Source organism: Natator depressus, chromosome 7 (genome assembly GCF_965152275.1).
Source record: "Natator depressus isolate rNatDep1 chromosome 7, rNatDep2.hap1, whole genome shotgun sequence".
In the NCBI taxonomy this organism is placed as follows: domain Eukaryota; kingdom Metazoa; phylum Chordata; order Testudines; family Cheloniidae; genus Natator; species Natator depressus.
The window spans coordinates 82,965,829-82,991,920 of NC_134240.1; the positions used below are offsets into that span (position 1 = coordinate 82,965,829).

At 42.7% G+C, this 26,092-nt stretch overlaps 1 long non-coding RNA gene across 1 annotated transcript; it reads left to right on the forward strand.

Annotated features, from left to right (window-relative positions):
* Positions 1-12,152: 12,152 nt before the first annotated feature.
* On the forward strand, positions 12,153-24,210 carry LOC141991634 (uncharacterized). Its single transcript, XR_012640417.1, has 5 exons — positions 12,153-12,281; positions 12,790-12,973; positions 19,053-19,188; positions 20,216-20,358; positions 23,999-24,210. It is a non-coding gene; the product is annotated as an uncharacterized LOC141991634 (long non-coding RNA).
* The last annotated feature ends 1,882 nt before the right edge of the window (positions 24,211-26,092 follow it).

The following is a 26,092-nucleotide window of genomic DNA, read 5'->3' on the forward strand; positions in this document are numbered from 1 at the left end:
CAGTTTCAAACAAATACCTTTGTGCTTTTTCCCTGGCTGCCCCCCACACATGGGAGGGTAAAACATCCACAAAGCTACCATTATCCTCCTTTGAATCCGTCCTCAAAACGCTCTTTTGCCATGACACCTGTGAAAAACTTGACAGTGGTTAGGCTGCTGTTGGTGTGCCAAGACCACTGTCCATCATGCTGACCAACATTGTCTAGTTGTTTCTTTGTACTTCTCCGTCTGTCTGTCTCCATCTGTCATCTCTTGTCTGATACTTAGATTGTAAGCTCCTTGGGGCAGATACCATCTTTTTGTTGTGTTTGTACACAGCGCAGTGGGGTCCTGGTCCATGACTACAGCTCCTAGCCATTAGAGTAATACAAATAAATAGTAATTCTCCACTGGAAAGCCAATCTGCAAGGCCCCAGGCAGCCGCTGCCACTTGACAGAGGGTCGACATTGGTGTCAGAACAGGATACTGGTGTCAGATATAGAGGCATCAATAGGTTATGATAAAACTTGAGACTTATCTGACATACTAATAGACAATGAGAATTAGTGCATGGGATTTTTTTTTTTAACCAAATGCAAAAGTTTTCCGTTACTAGAGATGATGACTGTACAGTTAACTTCCAGAAGCATCGGGCTGAATGTCACAAGCTCTGCTTCACCTCATCTAAAATGTCTTTTAAAAGAAGCTCTCTTTACATACATACCCCCTACGTGGAGTGGCAGACAATGAGGGAATCGTCACTCCTGTCCCACCCGCTTCTCTCAGGTCCCTACTTTTAACTTCAACCGATCTCCCAATAGCAGCTCAAGTTAAAACTGAAGTGCTCACTGCTTTTTCCAAGATGCTACTTCTTCTTCGCACTCCTACCAGAGGAGACTGAATCCTCATGAGTAAGGTAGCATGTGTGCGTGTGGCGGGTCAGGAAGCCTGTTATAGAGGGTTGGGAAAAGCAGTATAAATACAGAACTATTGGATAGGGCACCCGAATGGGAGTCGGGGGATTCTGTTCTATTCTGTCATGCACTGTGATACCTGGGGCGAAGCACCAGCCTCTCGCTGCCTCAGTTTCCCTACCTATAAAAAGAAGATGGAAATGCTGACTGATATTTTAAAAGCACTTTGTGATCCATAGGTGAAGTGCTGTTATCGATGTGCTAAAATGTTATTATTTCATGTTTAATATTAATCTTCTGCAGACACTTTTGGCCACTAATAAGCAGTCCCAGAAACACATGCCCTCCTCCACTCTCCATGCCATTTTGTGGAGCGAGCTGGAGAAGCGGATCTCGCTGTTCTCCATGGACACTGTTTCAGGTTGCCAACAAGAGACAAGTGAAGTCAGGGGGAGCTGCAGGTGCTCAGGACCTCTGAAATTCATGTCCATGGTACCTATATTTAGCCACCCAGTATCAGAGGCCTCTTTTGAAATATGGCTGCCTGCCTCTGAGGCCCCGTTTCTCCCATCCTGATAGGTCACCCTCAAAGGCAGCAGGAAGTACTTTCCACTCTGCGGCTGCTCTACGGCAGTGGAATCTTCAACATCACACTGCAGGGCATGAGCCGGACTCTGCAGCTGGTGGTAAAATATTTATATCTTCATGAGCTCCTACCAGAGGGATAACTGCGCCTCCCCCTCCTAGCCCCATATGGTAGCAGCATTCAACTGAACCCAGTGGGGCTAAAAATAAACAGTCAGAGGTCTCAGTGAAAGAGATGGAAACTCAGAGTTGCTTTTGTGAGGACCACAACAAGACTTACTTTGCCACCTCCGTGTATCTAACTGAAGGTGGGTGGGAAGCAGCAACACATTACTAGAGAGAAAAGTTTGTTTTCAGTGGGGTGTGAGGCAGAGTTTTCAGACTCCTTGGCCCTCGGGCAACGCCTGACCTATCATGTGTAGTGTTGTATAAAACAAGGCCAGATATGCTTAAATGTAGAACATGGCTGAAATGAACCACAAACTATTTTTAATTAAAGAAAAATCACAAACGTTTCCTGGGGGAGCATTCACCCAGATGCAATCTGGGCTGCACATTTCCTGAGTTTGTAATGTCGAGGTTTAAAAAAATCCAACGTTCTAATACTAGTGTTTTAAAGGTTAATGTATTCTCAGCCATAACTCAAGCTGAACAAAGATTTTAGTCTGGGAACAATCATGCTATGGCATTAGGGAATTTACTAGATGACCTAGTAGGTCTTTTCCATCTCTAATTTTTATGCCTCTGCGATTCCTTTTCCACTTCTTTCCTGGTTCACCCACCCAAGTTAACATTAAACTAAGGCTAAGTCCATCTGGTGTTTTATTTCAATCATAGTTATTACACTGAGGCTACACATACAGAACATGCTAGTGTAGTGACCCCCTTCTGGATTAATATATTTGTTTTCCATGCACAGCATTACAGCTCTTGGAGTACCAGTGGCTGAGTTGCATCACCTGGCATATAATACTGAAAATGACAGGCAATTCTAACCACTCAGTTTCCCACACATCTAGTTCAGGGAGAATGGGTGTACTCCAGATGCTAGAAGACAGAAAAATTCAAGAATCAAAGATAGGAAAACATTTTGTCATGAAATACATTGATCACAGAGTGAGCTCTCCCTCCCCAGCTGAGGGAGCAGCTAACACACAAACTAATCAGGGGTTTGATTCTCCATTGCACTGCATGCTTTGTAGTGACTAACACCTGCACAGGGTGGGTGTAAATTGCTACCAAAATAGAAGAGTAGTAGGTTCAAAGTCTCTTTCTGTGAAAGGGAATAGTAGAAATTGATCCTCTCTTTCTAAGGGGTAGTAAATATCATCCCTCTACAGAGTTTACCCAGAGCTCTCCCTTTCAGGAAGGGTCACTAAGCCAAAACACCATACCCTTAACCCTGATCTCTCCCCTACCAGATGATGACTACTGCTGCTATTAGAGCACTTCTCTTTTTGTACCCCAGCAGCTGAGCTTGATTGGTTAATGAGCCCAGCTGTATGTGCTCCATACCCTTTAAGCCTTTCCTGTCTGCTCTCACACCTTTACAGAGCAGACTAGAAAACAAAGGGTAGAGAAATGGTGGATCCAATACTCAATTACACAGCGCCTGCATAGGACTCAGATGGGTAGCAAACCCAGTCACATGGTTATATGTTTATAACAGAGAAGAATTTATTGGAGAGAGAGCTGTGTAACTATATTACTTTTCTTCTGTATTAGAGAAAATGGTTTAATTAGAGCAAGAACAGCACTCTAGGGTGTATGTAAATATGTGGTGCTTGTTTATCCCAGCAGTTTTTTAATGGCATATATAAGAATGTTATTAGTTTCCATTTTTAATTTATAGTCAGGGTTCCTATTTTCCCCTCACTCTGTTGATGCTGGGAAATAGCAAAACTGCTCCAAAATCCTACATGCAGAAGGAAACAGGGCAAAAATCCATTGATTAAGAGTGAGCCCTCTGTTCCCTGTATCTAGCCAAAATGATGGCTGTTCTCCAAGGTCACAGGACTCTAAGCACCACCAAACACCAACCAATTGCTGCTTTGGCACCACAGTGAGACTAGGGGTGTAAAAGAAGAAGAAACCCAGCTAGCTCCATGTGGATGGAGGGTTGGCTTTTAAACATCATTGATCTGAAAAGCAGAGACCACTCCTTCCATAAATTTAACCAAAACCAGTCCTCAAGACAGGGAGGGGAGGCTGATTAGAGGCTATTTTAAAATATATCAGCATTATTTTAAGCCTCTCTTAATAAGTAGTTGCATAGTACTTGCCTGGCCCTCTCCTCTATATACAAGAGTAGTAGACAAGCCTCATCTACTGTAGTTCCAGTACTGAGCTCTCCCCATAACTGGGCCAATGTACCTGAGTTGTGCACATAACACACCCTGCAGTCCACCCTTGGATATCCACACAATTCTACTAGTGCACCCCTATGTACTACTTAGCCTCACCAGGGAAATCTTTAGTTAGGGGTGTCCTAAGAATAACCAGACAATCCTTTCTCATTACCCCCTAGTGGTTCAGCCCTGATTTCCCCACCCCCAGCTCCACCAATGGGAAAAATCAACTCCTCATATTATTCCAGTCCAGAATCTCTACTGAGCAGAGACTGACAGTTATAATGTGCCCAATTCTGTGGTAGTTTTAAATTGAGGGGAAATATTCACTAGGGACTAGAATTAGCTCATTGCAGTTGTGTCCTAGACAGGAATGAAACCCAAATGTAAAATGCTCGTGTCCAGTAAGCCCCTTTCTCCACTGCATCTCTGATGCTCCTCCACTTTACCAGAAAGTTCCCACTGGTATCATAATTATATAATTGCTTTAGATGCAGGCCCACATTAAAGATGACTAGAAGTAAAGCAAATTCTCTAATTATGAGTCATATAGACAGTGGAGTAGTGTCTCAAAAGAATTGATGGCAACCTGATTGCCCGCATCATGTAACACCAGACTGGATAAAACATTTGGTAACAGACTGTAGAGGAGAATCCTGCACTGAGTCCTGAGGGATGAAGGAGATGTAATTTAGCAAGCCATCTAATCATTTCTATTATTCTGTATCTGTCCTTCTTGGAACATCTCAGTGGATAATCTATGTTCACCACTATCCGAACTGCAAGTCAGTTGCTTTTAACTCAAAAATGACACCTTATCTCTCACTTCATCGGATGAAGTGAGCTGTAGCTCACGAAAGCTTATGCTCAAATAAATTTGTTAGTCTCTAAGGTGCCACAAGTACTCCTTTTCTTTTTGCGAATACAGACTAACACGGCTGCTACTCTGAAACCTTATCTCTGTGATTGGGTCTTGTGGACCTCAAATTAGAAAACCAAAGGCTTGGAAGGAGATTCCTAGTAGCTTAGAGAGGGAAATTGCCATGATTCAAAGGCAGACTTTTTGCAGGCCCAGAGAACAGTGAATCTGAGGGGGGATTCTGAATCAAGCATCACTGGGGAAGTTGTGAACACTTCAGAGGCTCTTCAGTGAGTTCTGTGAAACTGGGGGGAAACACATCAGCAAAGTTTGGCACCATTCTGTCTTCCTTTACACTCTCCAGTTCGCTACGTTCTGGAACTTGCCATTTGTTAGCTTCTTTTCTGTCAATACATTATACGGACAGGTATCTGATCAGTTGATTAGAATGGCAAAACATACAAGCAGCCAGCATGGGCAGAACTTTATACAGCAGTTGAGAACATTCCTTTATCATTTACAGCTCTAAGTGGAAATTGTCTGAGGGTAAAACACAAGGTCTATGCACCACTTAATCTCTGTTTAGAGAGTATTTCTGTGGTGCATGTGTAATGTTGACAGACCCCAGTTGTCGATGGGCAGGATTGAACCGGGGACCTCTGGAGCTTGGTGCATGAGCCTCTACTGCATGAGCTAAAAGCCAACTGACTGTTAAGCAGACTCATTTAACTCTCTCTATTTAAGTGGTCTCAGTGCCACTAAATGAGACAGAACACCGCACGCAGATGGCATGTGGGTTACACATGGGCCTGATGCTGGGCCCTCTACACAGGGCTGGGTTTCTTTATGAGTGAGAGAAAAGCAGGATAAAACAAAAACAAGTCTGCAGGATGGTAACTTTGTAACGCAGCTCTAATGTAGACTCAGCACCACTGTAAGACACTGGATAACCTGATCTTCAGAAGGAGTGCTGAAGTCCTGGGCCTACAGTCTCTGTGCATATCAGAAAATTCAATGAACCCCAAGTAAACAGAGCTGGTCAGATTGTTTTGTTTGAAATGGCTTTTTTAAAAAAACAAAAATGGCTTTTTAATCAAAATGGACATTTCTGGGAGAAATAGGTTTTCAACAAAAAAATTCAGGTTTTTTGCTGAAAAAACAAAACCCATCATTTTCTGAACATTTTTTAAAAAATTTTTTGGCAACAGAAAACTAAAAAACTTGACCAGCTGGGTCAAATTTTTTAATAAAATCCCAATTTTTTAAAAGTTGATTTTTAGTTGCCAACTATTTTTTTTTCTTTCAGGTTTTTGATTTTCAATGAAAATCCAAAAGAATTTTGTAGAAAAACGTTGACCTGTGAGGGGAACAACATTTCCCAACCAGAGTTAACTCCACTTAAAATCCTCATGAAGTGGTGACGCTCACTAATTTTTCTTGCATTAATTACATCTGTAAAAAAATGTTCTAAAGACCGTCTAACAGGAAACAGAATTTTAAAAAAAATATGGACCTGAAGGAAAAAAAAAGAGAATATGACAAATAAAAAGCCATTACTCGTATATAGGCAGTGTCAGAAGAAGCTCATTCTGTATTAAACAGGCAGTTGTGTTGTTTTGGGCCTTTCGTCTCTCTTCATTCAGGATCAAAGAAATGGGCAGAGGGATCTGTAGTACAAGTCTAAGATTAAAGGATTATCATTGATTAAAGCTCTGGCTCTGGGGGGGCCCTGCCTGTCCTGCTAGTGATATACTATCTTTTCATCTGCAGTAAGGAAAAGAGAGATTTGACTTTCTAAAATTTCTGACCCAAGAAAGAGAGAGCAGAATAGAAGATGGAATTTGAAATAGATGGGAAAGTGAGAGACAGAGAAGAGAGAAAAAGAGAGATGGGGATGGGAGGCAAGAAAGAGAAAGAAACTAAAATATCTTCTGCCTTTAATTACAGCCCCTGTTAATAAAGAAAAATGAATGACATGCACAAATACTCACTGCTGGGTGTCCAAGCAAAACCAGAGAGAGCACTGAGAAAACCAAGACTGCCACAGTGAAAAGAAACTTATAATTGCATGTAACAGTCTCAAGGCCCCAGGAAATGCCTTAAAGGAAGTCGTTTGTGTGGGGAACTGTACCTTTAAAAGGCTCCAGCAAGAGCTAGTGGAACTGATTGGTATATGTCAATCAGTTAGAACTCAGACACTGAATGAAGCAGTCATGTAGCAGAGTCTCATGTTCAGCATGATTATTGAACACCCTGGTTTGATGAAGAGAATTTTTTTATTGAAAGGTGAAATGAGTTAGCTGCTCTGTTTGTAGCACATGGGAGGTGATTGTTTCCTTCATTTAGTGCAGAGGAAAAGTTTAATTCTTTATGTGTGGAGAATTATAGGTAATCACTTCCTATGTAGGGAGGGAGAGGTTTTTTCACTAGCTTTTAGGTAGTGCTGAGGGCTCCTAAGCCACTTTGGCTATTTTTGGACTATTTTTTGATAGCCAGAAGCTGGGACTGGCTGACAGAAGATGGATTACTCAATAATTGCCCTGTTCAGTTCATTCCCACAGAACTATCTCACACTGGCTACTGTCGGAAGACAGGATGCTGGGTTAGGTGGACCATTGGTCTGAGCCAATATAGCCATTCCTATAGTCTTATGGAAAATCATACCACAAATCCATTGTGTTTTTTATGTTGTGTTTGCCTCCATGTATTATAAATGCTAAACATAGGGGCTCTACTGTTATCTAATCAATATGTTTAATATATTCAGCCAGTTATGTTATGTGCCTGCTATCATATTTGTGTACTCATGCATAGATGCCATATTTCTCATTTGTATAGCAGCTAACTGCTAGAGACTGTACTATGTACACTTATTCTACGTGTCTCTTCAGTTCTACAGTATTGCCGACTTCAGATATTGAAAAATTATGAGTTGGGCCTCAAAAATCATGGTATTTGCTTAAAATCAAGACATAAAAAGAATATTTGGGTTCTTTTTATTTGTCTTTTTTGATTTCTGAGCCTTGGTAGGTACATTTGATTCACATTTTCAAAAGTTTTTCCTCCACAAACATAAGAGCTAAAAAACTTATTTTTGTTTTAAAATGAAAGTGAGAGTCTCTCATAACTCCAAAAATGTGGGTTTATGAACACATCAAATATCATGAGACTTGCAACAAAATCATGAGAGTTGGCAACACTGGCTGTAGGTATCAAGACAGCCAGCAGAAGCCTTGGCTAGCAGCAAGCGGTCTATCTTGTAAGATAACTATTTGAAGTGGATAGTTACTGGTAGTTTGTTTTGTGTTTGCCATTTTTACTACTGAGACCATTTAAATATATACCTCAGTGAAGAAGCACACCCATAATCACTAGCCAGCTTTGAACATCCTGGCCTAGAAAGTTATACTGAACAGTTGTATCTGAAGAAGTGGTGTTTTACCCACAAAAGCTTATGCCCAAATAAATCTGTTAGTCTTTAAGGTACCACCAGTCTCCTTGTTATTTTTGTGGATACAGACTAACACAGTTGCCCCCTGATACTTGATACTGAACATTGTTTCACCAAAGGAAACAAACCACTTCTCTTAAAATGAGACTTATTTAGGGACAAATCTATTCTTGAACAATTACTGTTAGCCGTAGGCTACATAATGACATGCTGTAACACCCTGTCCTTTTCCCTGCAGAAACTGCACAGACTCCACTGGGTGTGCTCTCAGTAAAACTTTATTTCAGCTCCTTTTCACCAACATCACCACAGTCCCCTGGGGGCCTGCCTATTTACAATGTTTGCCAAGCCTTATGCCCCCTCAGCAGGACCTGAGAGGAACAGAGATCTCCCTACCCTGAGGCCTTTGTATGACTAGACTAGCTTAGCCCTAGATGATGATGGTGTTTTGTGATTCCCCTACATAGCCTTCCTGTGCCTCTTTTATCAGCCCTGGGCTGATCGGGGCAATTGAATATTTACCCCCATCCAGCCCACTAGCCTGATTAGATCATTACCCCAATCAACTTCTCCTGGGGCACTAATTAGCATCAATGTGATCAAAGTGCTGGCTCACCTACTCATTCCCTGCACTGTCACACATGCCCAGCTGAGAACAGAACAGCATTCCAGTCTTGGAATAGCTGTCAATATTTAGTATCAATCTTTCTCTTAGAACTGATACAATATTAATTATCCTATCACATTTATAGAATAAAAAATACACTTGCTAGGCAGACTGGCTGACCAAGATAAGAATGGCAATATATAGATGTCAAACTTAACAAAATGTTGCACTTTGGTGTTTCAAACAGAACTTATATTACACCAAGTAAATTAGCTAGTATAACCCTAACTTGTCACCATATTGTCAGCACTGTAAAATTAATATGGGCACCCCTCAGAATTTAATACTCGTGTCCAGATCTAAATAACTATTGTACATTGTATCAAAAGGCTTGTCTACTGAATTTTCATTTGGTCCAAGCTTTTGTATGTTATGACAGTTCTAACCAAGTAACAATAAAGAGAAAAAAAAAGATGAAGGACCAGATCCTCAGCTGGTGTAAATCAGTATCTCTGCTGAAGCTGCATTGATTTATACCAGCTGAAGATCCAGCCCTGAATTCTCTATATACAAGGTTGTGAATTGCTAAACAGTAGATGACAATATTATGGTAATATAACACAGCACCTATAAAAGTATGGTTACATGATTTATCTAATGTTACCATTCTATAAAGGGCAAAGTACAGAGCAAACAATCAGATTAAGGATAATGGTGGTATTTAGCATCCAATCATAGAATATATAAAATCTTTGTCTCCTGCTGAACATAATTCTTTGGATCTTGAATTGGTGATATATATATATTATAATAATAACTGTATCCTTTTTCCCACCTTCATCTGTCTTATCTATGGGCAGGGACCATTTGTTAACTAGCACAATGGAGCCCTAATCTCAGATGCATCCCCTAGGCACTAATACAATACAAATGGTAAATAAAAATAATAAACATATATCTTTGTGTACATTCTCTAATCTGGGCAAACTCTGCAGCCTTACCTTTGCCCATCGGCAGAGCTCCCGCTTTTAAAGCTGCACATATCATGTGGAATGGCACAGCAATACAGCCTGGAGTTTTACAAATCATTTATTTATATTTATTTTAAAAGATGACAATCAGAGAGCCCTGGGTACACAAACACAACCATCTCCTCAGTAGGTGTAAGTTGGTGTGGATCTATGTAGATTGACACCAGCTGAGGAGCTGGCCTACAAAACTCAGATACAAAATGTGCAAAATGGAACCAGTGTACAAAATATTAACTCCCCTGAAGCCACCCAACTGGGACACTCACCTACCACTGAGTGGTGCCCACTCAGCTCCCCTCTCCTTACAAAAAAAAGGGGGGGGGGAAGTGAGGGAGACAAGATGTGTTCTGTATGATCTGAAGGTCAACAAAGTTTGGCACTAATGGGCAATGCCATTTCCACAGTGGAGGGTCCATTATGAAAATGCCCTGCTCTCCAGCCACCGTGCCCTGATTAAACCAGGGGACTGGTAGCTTGAGTGTCAGGGACAGAGGAGGTCAGTGAGACACTCATGGCCTAAACCATTTAGGGCTTTATAAGGTAGAACCAACAACTTAAATTGCACCCACAAATGAACTGGAAGTCAATGCAGAGCAGGGAGCATTGCACGAATCGCCACTAAACCAGTGAGCAAACAGAGTCTGCTCTAGTCACAGTCTCTGGGCCATCTTAGAGTATAGCACAATGTAGAATGTGTGGAGGTGACAAAGTCATGGATTACTGTACTGAGCTGTAACAATTTGCAAGTTCCTAGCCAGATGTCGCTAATAAAAAGCATTCCTGCCTGCTGCTGCTGTCTAGCTCTCCAAAAGCAGCAAAAGATGAATAAAATCCTTAGGCTGCAAACAAAAGGTGGGCACACCCCCTCAGTTGCAGTAGCTAACCTGACCTCTACCAATTCTCCTGCTTACCCAGGTTGAGTCTCAGCCTGTTTGCCCTCATCTCAGCCCCGATCCCAGCCAGACCCTGGGTAAGCTGGTCAGTTATAGGTCTGATGTAACACAGATGTAGAGCGGGATTCCCTTTACATATTGAAAACAATGCAGCTCAGATTACATCAGCCTTCCCTCTAAGAACCTCACATTCATATTGAAAAGGGGTGGGGGGTGACAGAATAGAGCATGACTCTTATGCACAGTCACCCAATACTGCTCTCTGCTTCCTCAGACAGGCACATTGGTTCCTTATAACACAACTCAGTCAATCCCTGCCAGGGTCCACAGCTGGGTCAATGCTGCAGCAGTATTAAAGACCATAGGCAGATCTAACAGAATTTGAAAAGATGCTTGATTTTCTTCCACAATAAGGTGATCGCCATTAAATAATGAGAGTGGTGCCATCACCATGCTGTCCATGCCCAAGTCCAGCCACCCAAGAATGCAAGGTGATAAAAATGTATATTCATTCAGCTGGGAAAGGAAAGATAAAACCAGACAAAATGAAAAAAACACAGGGAGCTAGACAAAAAACCTCACAGATAAACAGTGGCAATATCACAAGGGCACAGTAATTATGCAATTGATGTGGAGGAAAATTTACAGTGCTGGAATTTTCCCTGAAAAAAGCCATCACTGTCATAGAATCATAGAATCATAGGGTTGGAAGAGACCTCAGGAGGTCATCTAATCCAATCCTCTGCTCAAAGCAGGATCAACACCCACTAAATCATCCCAGCCAGGGCTTTGTCAAGCCAGACCTTAAAAACCTCTGTGGATGGAGATTCCACCACTCCCTAGGTAACCCATTCCAGTGCTTCACCACCCTCCTAGTGCAATAGTGCTTCCTAATATCCAATCTAGACCTCCCCCACTGCAACTTGAGACCATTGCTCCTTGTTCAGTCATCTGCCACCACTGAGAACAGCCGAGCTCCATCCTCTTGGCACCCCCCTTCAGGTAGTTGAAGGCTGCTATCAAATCGCCCCTAACTCTTCTCTTCTGCAGACTAAACAAGTCCAGTTCCCTCAGCCTCTCCTCATAAGTCATGTGCCCCCAGTACCAGATTTACCATGGTGCTGGGCCCAAGCTCAGAAGGGGCCCATAACACTCATTTCCTCCCCTCTCACAGCACTGCACAAGCGGAGCCTACGAGCAGCAGGGATCCCTCCTGGGAGCTGAGAACCCAAAGGACCCTGGGAGCTGTAGTTCCTTGGCCAGCTCCCTGCCTAGAGAGCCTGCCCTGGAGCAGGGAAGGAACTACATTTCCAGCATTCCCTTGGCTGCTTTCAACAGGAAAGGGTGGGGGAGGGAGAGGGAGTGGGGAAGCTGAGACCCCATGCGCCGCAGCTTGCTGTGAATGGAGAGCTGGCTGCTAGAAGGGGGTGGCACTGTGAGTGGGGAACAAGTATGCCCAAGGAGTTAGAAGGCTTTGGCCCAGATAGCACCCTCAGAAGACTTCCCCAGACTGGATTAGGGATGCTGGTGTGACCTCACCTGGCAGCCCCCAAAGAAGGAATGGGTGGAATAAATGGACAGTGCACCTCTCTGTCTGAAACCTAGCAGGGGAGGTATGTGGACCGCACTAGGAGAAGTTAAAATGAAAAGTAAGGGAGGGGAGGCTCTACTAGAGGACTTGGGCAGCTTTAGGTACGGTACCAGGCACGCAGGAAGATTTCCACTTCTGAGCCATGGAAGCAGAAATTGACTTTTCCTTTCCAGATTTACCCAATATTCAGAAAGGGAATCTAGCACCTGTCTTCCAGATTTGAACACTCTCAAAATTCAGGAGTGCTCAGGCTCAATTTGGGCAGCTGTTATTTCATTTCTCCCAAATCAAATATACTGATCCACTGTAATTTGCTGTAGAAAAAGTAGGATAAAATTGAGCAACAAATGCTGGGGTCTTCCCAGTGCTAACTAGGACTGAAATTGCTATTTTCAACAGCCATTACCATTTTTTTTAGTTTTGTTTGTTTAAAAGGAAGACAGTAATATTGCATTGGCAAATTCCCCGTAGAAACGAAGAGTGGAACAAAAGAATAATAAAGGCACCTCAACTTTTCTTCTTTTATGTAGGACAGTCTTGTAATATGGATCCAGATATCCTCCAATCACACAAGCTGAAAATTGTTCCACTTGACTGCAGTTCTGTAACCATGCAGGAACAAATCCTGTCTGTGTTCTGTGCACGTCCAAAATTCCTGCTGAATTCAGAAGTGCCTTGCTTTTGTGACTACACAACCTGATATTTTCAGCCCTGGTAAGTGAAGCAGGTTTACATTTAGTAATTGGGTGGGAAGCCTCTCAGAAAAGGTTAGGTGCTGTAGGAGGTGTTGCTCGTTCACTAGGTAACGCAAGACCTTCCTGTTACAATAGTAAACCAGTGCAGCATAGACTGCACATTGCTCCTGGAGTCTAGAATGGGGTACTTTGCTTCTATAGACAGCCCATTAAAGACCATGAAAAGACTCCCACTCACTTCAAGAGGCTTTGGACAGAACTGGTTATATTACAGGGTAACTCCACTGTCTTCACAGGGTCCTGGTCCCACAGTGGAGGGGGGCATGTGAGCTTGTTGCAGAGCTGTTGCTCAGGGATGGGAACCTCCTGGCACCTCAGATCCCAAAATCATTCAGGCTGCACTTTCTGCACAACTGTGTGCTAGCTGAGGGGTGTGTGGGAATTGGTGGCCTCTGCTGCAGGTGATGGGCATCTCAGGTACTTAAAGCTATGGCCTAGAGGAGGGAAGTGCCTGACTGCAGAGTCTGCAGCTGCCTAGGGCCAGCGGTGAGGATTTAGAGTCCGTAGTGCTGCCGTTGCAAGGTTCAAGTATGCTCAGCCTTGGAATTGCCACCCCTTCCTTGACTAGTAGCTGCAGCTATCTAAGGCTGGCCTTTGGCAATTGGGCCCATGGCTATAGCCAGAGAAGCTGCAGGTGGCTCTGTGACTACTGGGGGCCATTAAGCTAGAGCAGATAAAGAAACTGGAGTTAACCTCAAGGAACAGAGGTCACCAGTAGGAAAGGAATGTCAAGGGGAGCAGGGAAAGAGGAAGCAGGTCAGGCTTGCAGCGGGAGAACAGCCCAGGCTGGTTGGGGAGCATGTCCAAAGTAGAAAGGAAACAAGAGGAGAGGTAGTGGTGATCAGGTAGTAGACTAGCATGTAGAAGGGAGCAGAGGGAGAAAGGCTGGTGTCTTCAGATTCCTAAGGGCTAAGTCCTCACTTTGGGGAAATGGTGTTTGCAAGTGGCTTGCTCAAATGGCAGGATGAGTGCTGAGGGAGGGATTTGTCAGAATTGATCAGGTATCTGCTGGCTCTGGAACTCTGAGCTGAGACTAGGATCGCATATGGTGACTGGTGACATAGGGTGGTACTGGAGACATGGCTATAGAAGGTCTGAATGAGGAAGGAGATAAATCTGTGGGGAGTTTCCCTGATCACTATGAAGTTCTGCTCACTGTGAACACTGGTAAACCCACATGGGTGTACAGCTCAATGAGAAAAACTGGAGGCTGAGGGAGCTGTGTATGGCAATGCATATAGTCATGTAGAGGTGTGTGATCAAAATGAAAAATGTCTCTGAAATTCAGTACCGGGTATACTATGGCACCAATGGCACTGCACACCAGGCCCACACTCGGAGCCCACAATGACTACATGGGGGCCCACGAATATGTTTGGCGCTGGGGCCCACAAAAGGTTAATCTGGCCCTGTGTGCCCCAGCCCCCTAATAATTTTCGTTGCCCTCCTCTGGACTCTCTCCAATTTGTCCACATCCCTTCTGTAGTGGGGGGACCAAAACTGGACAGAATTTACTCCAGCTGTGGCCTCACCAGTGCCGAGTCGAGGGGAATAATCCCTTCCCTCGATTTGCTGGCAATGTTCCTACTAATACAGCCCAATATGCTGTTGGCCTTCTTGGCAACAAGAGCACGCTGCTGACTCATATCCAGCTTTTCATCCACTGTAATCCCCCACTATCATCACTATGCAAAATGTAGGAAATGCAGTCACTTTGCAAAGGCAATTCATATTAATGTAGGAGGCAATGTTTCTGACCACTATGAGTTTTCATTGATACAGTCAGTGGTAACCATGCTCAAGAAACCAAGAGATCATTCCCAAGCCAAGTATTTCATAGATTTATTTTTACTGATGTCTCTCGGACCCAGATTCTCATTTTGTTAGATTAAAATTTGACACTGGTGCCCAGGTTGGCATTGCCAAGAGAAAAATACACCAAAATTTTTAACCTCAAGTGCCTCGTAGCACACTAACAACTAAAGTAACTATTTGGCTATAAAGGTGAGTTTAAATTATTATGGTGCATACAACAAGCTAGAAGCAGATACAAAAATGCAACACTTGAGTTCGAATTTTATGTTGCGGACATGCAGGCACTATTAAAATTGGGCCTGAAAGCATGTTTAAATCTTGAATTCATCAATTATCTCTAGACCAATATGAGATTACAAAACTTGATATTTTTGCAGAATATGTAGACATTTTCAAGTCCCAGGAGAACGTTCCTATTATCTTGATCTAACAGTAATCTGTTTTGTAAATACACTGAGAAAAAGTACCTTTTGCGCTCCATGTCTGACTCAGGAAGCAAATGGATTGAATTAAAAAGCAGTGATCTTCATTAGAAGCTACAGAACTGCTTATCTCTATACTTCTTTTAGACAAGCCCCACAAACATAATTTCAGAGGATCTGATTCTGCACTTCTTTACACCTGTATAGTCATTTATTCTTGTGCAAGATAAATGCAAAGTGGGTTTAAAACATTACCACTGGTGTAAATGAGTGGATAATTCTGCTTTGGCAGCATTTTTAACCCACTTTTCATAGGTTACATTACTACACAAGGTGCAAGGCAGTGGAGAATGAGGCCCAATGTCTTTCAGGACTTTTGAAACCTTAAACAAGTGATAAAACATTCCACATTTCCCTTGGAAGGCACTATAATGAAACTCAAAAAGAAAAGGAGTACTAGTGGCACCTCCAGAGACTAACCAATTTATTTGAGCATAAGCTTTCGTGAGCTACAGCTCACTTCATCGGATCCGATGAAGTGAGCTGTAGCTCACGAAAGCTTATGCTCAAATAAATTGGTTAGTCTCTAAGGTGCCACTAGTACTCCTTTTCTTTTTGCGAATACAGACTAACATGGCTGCTACTCTGAAACCTGTCATAATGAAACTCAGTCACGCTCAGTATGCTGGGCACAAAATAGTGAAAAAGTACTGGACAGGTAAGTTGAACCATTCCTTCCTTTAAGCTCATTCCTGTGTCTGCTGATTGTTGGAAGGGCAGTAACTTTCCTTATATTTCCTGCCTAAAAATATTTGGGGGCTTTGTAATGTGTTCTATAGGCAGGCCATAGATGCTAACTCAAAATCAGGTGAAATTTTGCTTGTACTACAAAAACATGACTGAGGTTATGAGAATCGAAAACAACTAGGTTTGTCCCAGCTCTCATTTTAACTTCTTTACAAGAAACAGTTTTCAAACTGCCCTTTAATGACAGGGAATGCTTATCAGGTCTCCAGACTGCACTGCAGCCTTTCTTGGGTATTGGCTCATGGTAAGTCTTATTCACTGGACTTTCTGCATTTCTGCTCTCCCATCTAAAGAGTTCTAAAGAAGCATTCATGGAAAGACACGGCTGTTGTGGAGAAGCTAAATGAATTCTTTGCCTCAGTCTTCATGGCCAAGGATGGGAGGGAGATTCCCACACCTAAGCCATTCTTTTTAGGTGATAAATCTGTGGAACTGTCCCAGATTGAGGTGTCAGTAGAGGAGGTTTTGGAACAAATTGATAAATTAAATAGTAATAAGTCACCAGGACCACATGGCATTCACCCAGGAGTTCTGGAGGAACTCAAATATGAAATTGCAGAACTACTATCTGTGGTAGGTAGAATCAGCCTCCATACCACGACAGGATGATAGTTAATGTAACACCAATATTTAAAAAGACTCCAGAGGTAATTGTGGGAATTACAGACCCATAAGCGTAACTTCAGTTCCAGGCAAATTGGTTGAAACTATAGTTAAGAACAGAATTATCAGACACATAGATGGACACAATATGTTGAGAAAGCGTCAACATGGCTTTTGTAAAGGGAAATCATGCCTCATCAATCTATTAGAATGCTTTGAGGGGGCCAACAAACATGTGGACAAGAGTGATCCAGGGGACTTGGATGTACTTGGATTTTCAGAAAGCCTTTGACAAGTAAGCACTATGAGATAAGAGGGAAGGTCCTCTCATGGATCAGTAACTGGTTAAAAGACAGGAAACAAAAGGTAAGAATAAATGGTCAGTTTTTACAGTGGAGAGAGATGAATAGTGGTGTCCCTCAAGGATCTATACTAAGATGAGTGCTGTTCAACATATTCGTAAATGATCAGGAAAAAGGGGTAAACAATGAGGTGGCAAAGTTTGCAGATGGTATAAAATTTCTCAAGATAGTTAAGTCCAAAGCTGACTGTGAAGAGTTACAAAGGGATCTCACAAAACTGTGTGGCTGGGCAAGAAAATGACAGATGAAATTCAATGTTGATAAGTGCAAAGCAATGCACATTAGAAACATAATCCTAACTGTACATACAAAATGATGGGTCTAAATTAGCTATTACCACTCAGGAAAGAGATCTTGGAATCATCATGGATAGTTCTCTGAAAACAGCTGCTCAGTGTGCAGCAGTAGTCAAAAAGGCTAATAGAGTGCTAGGAACCACTAGGAAAGGGATAGGTAATAAACCATAAAATATCATAATGCCACTATATACATTCATGGTACACTCACACCTTGAATACTGTGTGCAGTTTTGGTCACTCCATCTCAAAAAAGAGATATTAGAACTAGAAAAACTACAGAGGAAGGCAACAAAAATGTTTAGGGCTATGGAACACCTTCCATATAAGGAGAGATTATAAAGACTGGGACTGTTCATCTTAGAAAAGAGACGGCTAAGAGAGCATATGATAGAGATCTATAAAATCATGAATGATGTGGAGCAAGTGAATAAGGAAGTAGTATTTACTCCTATTCATAACACATGAACTAGGGGTCACCCAATGAAATTAATATGCCGCAGGTTTAAAAAAAAACAAAAGGAAGTACTTCTTCACATAATGCACCATCAACCTGTGGAACTCATTGCCTGGGGATGTTGTGTAGTCCAAAAGTATAACTGGTTTCAAAAAATAATTCGATAAGTTCATGGAGAATAGGTCCATTAATGGCAATTAGCAAAGATGGTGAGGGACGCAACCCAATGTTCTGGGTGTCTCTAACTCTCCAACTGCCAGAAGCTGGGACTGGAAGACCGGGGATGGATCATGTGATAATTGTCCTTTTCTGTTCATTCCCTCTGAAGCATCTGGCTGTGGCCACTGTCAGAAGACAGGATATTGAGCTAGCTGGACCATTGTTTTGACCCTGAATCTTTGTTCCATAGTTTTTTACAAGAGATCCAGGGTTATGGAAAGATGTCTTAGCAAGAACAGTCATGTATACAAAGCTCAGGCTTAGTCTTGTTGCCTATGAGAGTATATTCAGTCCCTTCCACTCACTCACTCTCTCTCTCTCTTCTCAAAAAGAGCTTCAACAATCCAGAACTAAAACGGCTTCTAAGAGTTAAAAATTACCCAGCTAGCGTTTGTGGGAAAGTATAATCTCCTAATCAGGCTGTCCCTGTTTTCTGAACCTGGGTTATTACAGGTCAGAAAAACATAGTTGTAAAGTGATCATCACATGGCTTTTACAGAAGCACCTTGTAAGGTGCATGCTTTATAACAAAGGAAATACAGTATGCATATTCCTTTAATACAATTTGGCTGAATAAATGCTTCTATTTCAAGCCAGGTAAAGCAATAATAAATATTGGGAATTTGTATGCATAGTGTATTCCATTAAATAAAAATTCACTCCCAGAAAGGTAATACAGAGCTGTTGGATCAGGTCAGCTCTTGTTAAAATGATTATTAATGGTAGTGTAGTTCTTCATAATGGGAATGAATGGCCCTCCCTCTTTAAGTTACACACACATTACTGACTTATTCTTTCAACCTCATTTCAATCGCAATGTTCTATGCCAGACCTTTCTACAGATCCTTGAGGACCTGCTTGCAGGTTATTCATCACATAACTTTTAATGCTTATTTTTGTAAAGAAATAAAAGAAAAGCCCTTCAATTTGAATGAAAAATAAGGAATTTAATGCAAAATCCAATGGTGGATCTGAAAAAAAGATGATTTTTTTATGCATGTTGTATTTAAAGTAGACACCCACAATCCATCTACCTTAACAATCCCTCCCCTTCCAGATAAATAATATTCTCACCATGCTACAGAAGCAAGATGACAAGGCAGAGGCAGCTCATAACTCATGAGAAGGAGACAAACCCAAAAGAGGGGGAAAAAAAGGACATAATCTATGGAGCTGAGGAAGTTTTATTGCAGGTGAGGATGATGCAGAATATCTTTTGCTACTTTTTTTTTTTGCCTTTCCTAGATGTCATATTAGCTGTCTTTCCCCCTGGGACTCTTTACTGTGAAGTAGGGCATAGTCTATCAGTCTAAGAACACACAGAGCCAGGAACTCCTGTTTTCCAATCTTGACTCTCGCACTCACTTTCCTCTTTGGCCTTTGGCAAGTCACTTCACCTTCTCTCTCTGCCTCAGCTTTCCTATGTGTGAATAAGGGATAATGGTACTTCACTGGGGATGCTGTAAGGATTAGTTAATGTAAATAAAGTGTTACATAACATCTAAGCTTGATTATTAATAAAACATGGCAGGACGGTCATTTCCCTCACAACTATACCACATTAGACCAGCCTGACCAGTCTGAGGTGTTTTCAAAGCACAGTACAAGCCATGTGAAGATCGCATTTGTGGTACTGAAGTAGACGGGTTTGACACCAATAGCTAAATTGGCAGTGCTGGTGCAGTTCCACTGCGTTCAAAGAAACTGTGCCAATTTATGCCAGCAGACAGTTTGGCCTCTTTTTTCTTCATGGAGACCAGGGAATAGCGGGGAGGGAGGAAGCAGTGTGTGGGCACGTGATACAAAGGGAGAGTAGTTCAGTCTTCCTGCCTGTCCTCTCTTCAGAGACTGCCAGAAAGCAACAAGGGGGCCAACTGGTGCCATTGCTAATGGTGGATTTTGGGATGTGGACGTTATTAGAAAATCTACTTACTAACCCTGTGCAAATAGGGCAGAAATCTTTAAAAGTTGAAGGAGGTTTAGAGGGACTCTGACCACAATATGGGTATTTCTGCAGCTCTTGGAGGCCATGTCTCGGTTAGGAAAATAGGTTGTGTTTTAAAACGTGTTGGCTAGCACATTTTAACTGACGCAATTTTAAGCAAGACTTTACAATGTTTAGACAAGGGCAAGTGGTGTTTCAAAACATGTTAGGCGGGCATGGTCAAGGACTAACAACCTGCTTAATGGTTTTAAAAGTGGCCTATTTTTCCATTGTAGATGTGGCCAGAGTGATCACGGAAAGAAGAAAAATAGGAAATGAAGGAGAGAGCGAGGAAAAAGAGGAGAGGCAAGAAACAATGATGAGGAATGGGAGAGGCAAACAGTGGAAGTTGCTTTGGGCGTCGGCTGCAGCACTTTCTGTGAGTACCACTGCTGTCAGTGCAGAGGACCCTGGTGTGCATTTCAGGGAACCAAAGAGGCAGGGAATCCCAGCTCCACCTATTATCAATACATCTAGAGCAAGCCTCTGGTAATTCCATCAAGGAGATTCTGGTGGCATCATAAATCACTGAGGAGAAGTTCAAGTCTCTAGAACAACTTGATGGAATTACAGCATCATAATTCAGTCACTGTTTTTAAAATGGGTAGCTATATGAAACCTCCAAATAATAATGTGCCTATGTGCATTTCAGAGGTATATTATTTAGAATAAACCAGTTATAAAAAAATTGATGCCCCTAATTTCTGCTAATTGTCTTTGCTTCTTTCTTTTTCCCCTCACACCTTCCTGACCCCAGTCCATCTGATTCTAGTCCTTCCCCCCTGCCACCATCCCTTGAATGAGGCACTTTAAATGAAAAATGATTTACATCTCATAAGGCCCATACTTTTTTGAAAGTGCACTGTTCTTATATCACTTTCCATTTGCTATATCAGGTACTGAACAATATTAAGGGTCTGGCCCTAAATCCACTGAAGTCCATGGGAGCCTTCTACTGACTTCCATGGGATTTTGATCAGGTCTTATGTGCTGCCCAACTGTGTGTCTCTTTGCCACACCTCTCCCAATGGGAGAGCAAAATGGAGTGGAATGAGCATGTTTTCATTGTCTGACAGGGAGAGGACAGGCTGTAAGGGACCAGTTTAGGCAGTCTGGACTAGCAGTCATAGCTGGTCTGGGGTCCACACGTAAGGGATGGTAGTCAGTGAGCAGCAGTCAGAGCCTGGGTTCAACAAGCAAGAGTCAGAGTCAGGCTGGGGTTGGAGATCAGGGATAGTACCAGGCTGGAGTCAGGAGGCAAGAGTTAGGGTCAGTCAGACTGGGATCAGAAGATGAGGTGATGTCTGAAGTTACCCAGACAACTTGCCCAGGCAACTTCTTGGGGCACCAGCCAGAGTTCAGTAGTGCACTTGCCCAATCAGAGGGCTGCAGGGTACTGTCATTCTCAGTTCTTTGGGCAGTACTTCCTGCAGTACCTATTCTTACCAGTGCTCCCTGGAGGTGGCTCTGTGGGCATGTCAGCCATGCCAAGCTCTACAGACCTTGGTTCTAGTCCATGGGTCTGTACAGAGGCTGAGAAGAAGCCACACAGGCATTGTGCAAACTTGCATGCTGCAGAACAACATCAGCTATGAGGCTGCAGTGACCGAACAGCATGTGCTGGGGCTCTGGCCATTGTGACAAACCCTGAGATACAGTAGTGGTAACGGTTATATGGGGCCTGAAATTAAAGGGGAGTTAAGGCTGCTCAACACTGTGCAGAATCAGGTCTGTGTGGCTGGGCAGTTGGAGAGGATTCCATCCCCACTATGTATTCCCTGCTCAAGACCCATTTACTTGAGCTTTGCCTGCAGGATTGGTATTCAATACTAAGAGCATAAGCACCTTTTCCACAACCCTATGGAAAGTTTCACTGTACAACAAACAGCATAGCACAGCTTTCTGTGTATCCACATATAATACACGTGTGTAACTAATAGGGGTGTGTGAATATTTAGATATATAGATATTTATTTATATTTATATAATAATTTAAATCTCTCTCTCTCTATATATAGATTTAAATTATTATATAAATGATTGGAGGGTGTTTGTTATATATACATAAGCTTAAAAGGATTTGTTTTTGAACAACGTAGTAAAAGGCCTGAGGATAATCTGCTTCTCAGAGACACGTTTTTTTCCTGGAGGGGTCGCAGTCACAAATTAGATAGTCACAACGCATTACTTCCACTGAGCTAACTCCCAACGCCTCACCTTTGTCCTCTAGAGGAAAGGGGACAGCAGACATGGTTACACATGGTGAAAATTGGAGTGTCCCCAGCAGATGTGTCTTCAATCTCCCAAATCAAAGCTGCTTGAGGGGAAGGGGTAGGGGGAAACTGGGAAGAGGGAGAATTTTAATGGCCCTGGGAGCTGTCATATTGAGCTTCAGCCATGGAGGTTCCCTAGAGAAATTTCACCATGTTCAAGCTAATCTTCTTATAAACATTGTTATTTATTTATTTTTTATTTTATCCGACATGTGTCAAGCAGGGCTGCTAAGCCTATTACATCTCCAGGGAGGCTGGGTTTTTTTCTTTTAAGACTGCATGTCTCCTTGTTGGCTGCTCTGGACGTTTCTCCATCACGGAGGACAGACTGATGCTCTTATAATTATAGTAATGGGCAAACCTCAGTGGATTTGGTGACTCAGGTCAGATAAACACCCAGAATTCTATATGCTAGTCCAAACTGTCTGCTTTTCTTGGGTCCCAGAAATGGGCTGTAAATCTTACCAGAGCACCTTTTCTTGTTTTATTTTGTCACTTCTGTTCTGGCCTCAGCCAGAACATAGAAATGCAGAAACTACAAAATACTGGAAAAGAAAAAGATGATTAAACTTTTTGTGAATCTCAGCTGTGGAGTCAGTTTGAACTCTGGGTAAAGGGTCACCTTAGTTCTTATTTTATCCATATTAGTTCATTCAGGGCTTTACTTATAACTAGAAATGGACTAGTAGCAGAGTCTGGAACCTTTGAATCTGAGGGGAGTGGCCTTCAGGGGGTCAAAGCTGTGAATATGAACCTGCTCCAGTTTTGATTCTAGGTCATCTTCACAACTGGAGTAGGCTTATTTTCTGACTCTCCTTTATTTGTGTCAGGAATCTAACACAAATAGCATATCTTGTGAGTTCTCTGTCCCTGGCAGTTGGGGGGGGGGGCGGGGATGTTTCATAATAGTTTCCCTTAGTAGAACCTTAATGCAAATGCTATGCCTTATTGACCTTGGACCTGAACCGTAGCCTAAAAATAATCAGGATATGGATACAGACCTTGTTGCTTGCCCATCTCTGTTTATCATTGCATCTTTTTCTGTGTCACTGATCTCTCCTGTCTGCCTAAATGCATTCACCCATCTGAATTAATTTCTTGGCATTCTTAAGAGCCAAAGTCTATTAAAGCCCTAAGCTGTTTGGGCCCTGCTCTGTAAAAGTAACATTTTTGTCTTGTTTCTACTAGGCAACAGGTGGGATTGGTAGAGGTTGAGTTATGGTGGGGTGTGACAGGGTGTCTGGCCCATACTGGTGGAGAAAGGGTTAAAAGCAGCCCTGGGGAAGCTGTGCAGCAGACAGCCAATCAGAGAGAGGGCTGCAATGAGCAGCCAATCAGGGAAGAGCAGGCCCATATATAAAGAGAGTTGCAGGGCAGAGTGGGGTAGTTCCCTCTTGGGAGCCCAGGGAAAAGAGACTGGGTCCCTGAAGGGCTGAGGGAACTGCCAGCACCCTGGACAGAGCAGTACTGCGCTGAGTCAGGGGAGCAAGAGGGAGCTCCGCCTGACTGGCTGAAAGACTGAAGCTGTGATACAGGGGCAGAGAAGGTGCTAGGGCTATAGGGAAGTGGATGGTGGGAGTTGAAGGAGACACAGTGCATGGCTGCTGCCTAGAGGGTCCCTGGGTCAGGACACGGAGTAGTGGGTGGGCCTGGGTCTCCCTCCTCCCCCACTTGCCACGGAGGGGAATGACCAGTGAAGGGCTGCAGATTGCCACTGAGGCAAGTGACTAGAACCTTGGGTTGCAGTTGGCCATGGAGGTTACTAGCTGCACAAAGGACTGCCATTCCCCCGGAAGGAGGGAGAACGGAATGGGGCATGGCCAGAGGGCTGTGTCCTGAAGAGGATGCCGCAATCCCTGAGGCAATGTGAGTCTGGAGCAGAAGTGACGGTGGCAACACACCACCTGAGGAGAGTAACCTGTGAAACGATTGAGCTAATTCCCAGAACAACCAGCAGGAGGCACCATGGTGGTGAGTCCCACCCCGTTACATGGGGCTTCACTAAATTATGGAAATTTCTGTTGGCTGGGAACAGTTAATAAAGAGATGTGCCTTGTCTGTCATATGAGCCTCATTACTCAATTCTGCAGCACAAATGTGTTAGGCCTATGCCACCCTGACATCTTGCTTGGTGTAATTTTTGTACCTGGTACCTGTACTGCGCATTATCCGCGATTGTATTTTTGCAAATTTGGAAGCACTGAAAGATTTGGAGTTGCTACTGTGAGAGCCCAATGTGCTTCTGTGCCTTATGATGGTGATAAAAGTTTGAATTCAGAGCTCAGCCACCCACTGACCCATACTTTTACAGATTGATCCTTTGTCAAGGCTGTCCTGATCAGATGTGGAAAGATGGATGGATGGATGTGTGAATGGCCAACACTATGATTCAGTGTCAAGGACCTTTGTTTTCTTATGGGAGTGAAAAGGGTGAGTGTAGGGTGTGAGGAAAGAGTTTGGATTAAGAGATAAATTGCTCATTCTGAATGGAATCATTTTGGACAGGATGAAATCTATCTCTGACCAGAGAAAGGGACAAGAGGGAGAAAAAATTCCTCTTTAAGTGGCCATTTTGCAGAGGAAATGTCAGGCTCTCACAATGCAATGGGAGATTAGAAATGGAGTAAGTGTAAGACACGCACACATATACATGCTCATACTCAGGAGACTTTCCTACAAAAAATCAATACGAGCTTATCCGACTTCTGCAGTGTCAGGACAATTAAACATTTCCCTCAATACCTTTTGGTATTGGATTTAATTTTTGAAGCTCTTCTTGTCTATGGATAGACAGAGAGGAAAAGAATCTAGGCAAGCATCCTCTGAGGGAAGATAATGAGCTATAGCCATAGAAATAATGTTGGCTACTTTACCCCATTGACCACTGCACTCGCTACCCTCCAATTTATTTTTTTTATGTTTCCTGGTTATAGATACAGAAGTGATGTCTGCAAAGGAACCACATTTTCATCCCTCCCCATAGTGCAAAGTTTCACAGGCCGATGAGACCACCTTCTCCAATTGTTGAGGTCACTTTTATTGGTTTCTCTTTAGCTTATAGCAAAACCGCAGAGAACAGAACCAGCAAAAAATAAAGAGGGGCCCAAGTTGCAAAGTCTGGATCTGGTTCTGAACACTTCCAATAGGTTGTGTTTGGATCGGGAGAAGTGGGGAGGCTGGGTTTGGCTCATTAGAAAATTAAGGACGAGTCATAAGCTTTGGATCTTGGATCAGATCCAGATCCAAATTTTTCCAAAGTTCAGTGCTGTTCAGAACCCAGGCTTTTGTTCAAGCCTGAAAAACAAAAACCAAAACATGGTTATTTGTTTTCCAAACTTTCCACAGCAAATCAGTGAGGCTGGCTCAGTGTTGGAGCTGGCTGAATCATAGAAAAACTTGTTCAAGAATCATTATTCAATGATAAAATTGTCAGTTTGTAGTGCCTTCATTCTCAAAGAATTATTCAACCAATTATATTCAAGGACTGTGTGAGTCTTCCATGAGATCTGTCTGGAAGGCCGTCCACACAGCATGAGCCCAACAACTTTATTTTTAACTTTACGTTGTCCTAGCATCTTTCATCTTGCAGGATCTCAAAATCCTCTATAGACTGTTGGCCAGATTTTTGAAAAGCAGCCTCTTTATACCTATAGACCAAGTGCACAGTTTTAATACTACCGAGGCCAATCCAAAGTCCCTTGAAAGTCAACAAAAAGACTCCTATTGACTTCAGTGGCCATCAGAGTGGACCCTTAAGCCTCCTAGTACCTTATTTGCTGGTACTGAGGGAATTATACATCTAAATCTCTTAATTTCCATTCTCAAATAATTGTGCACCCA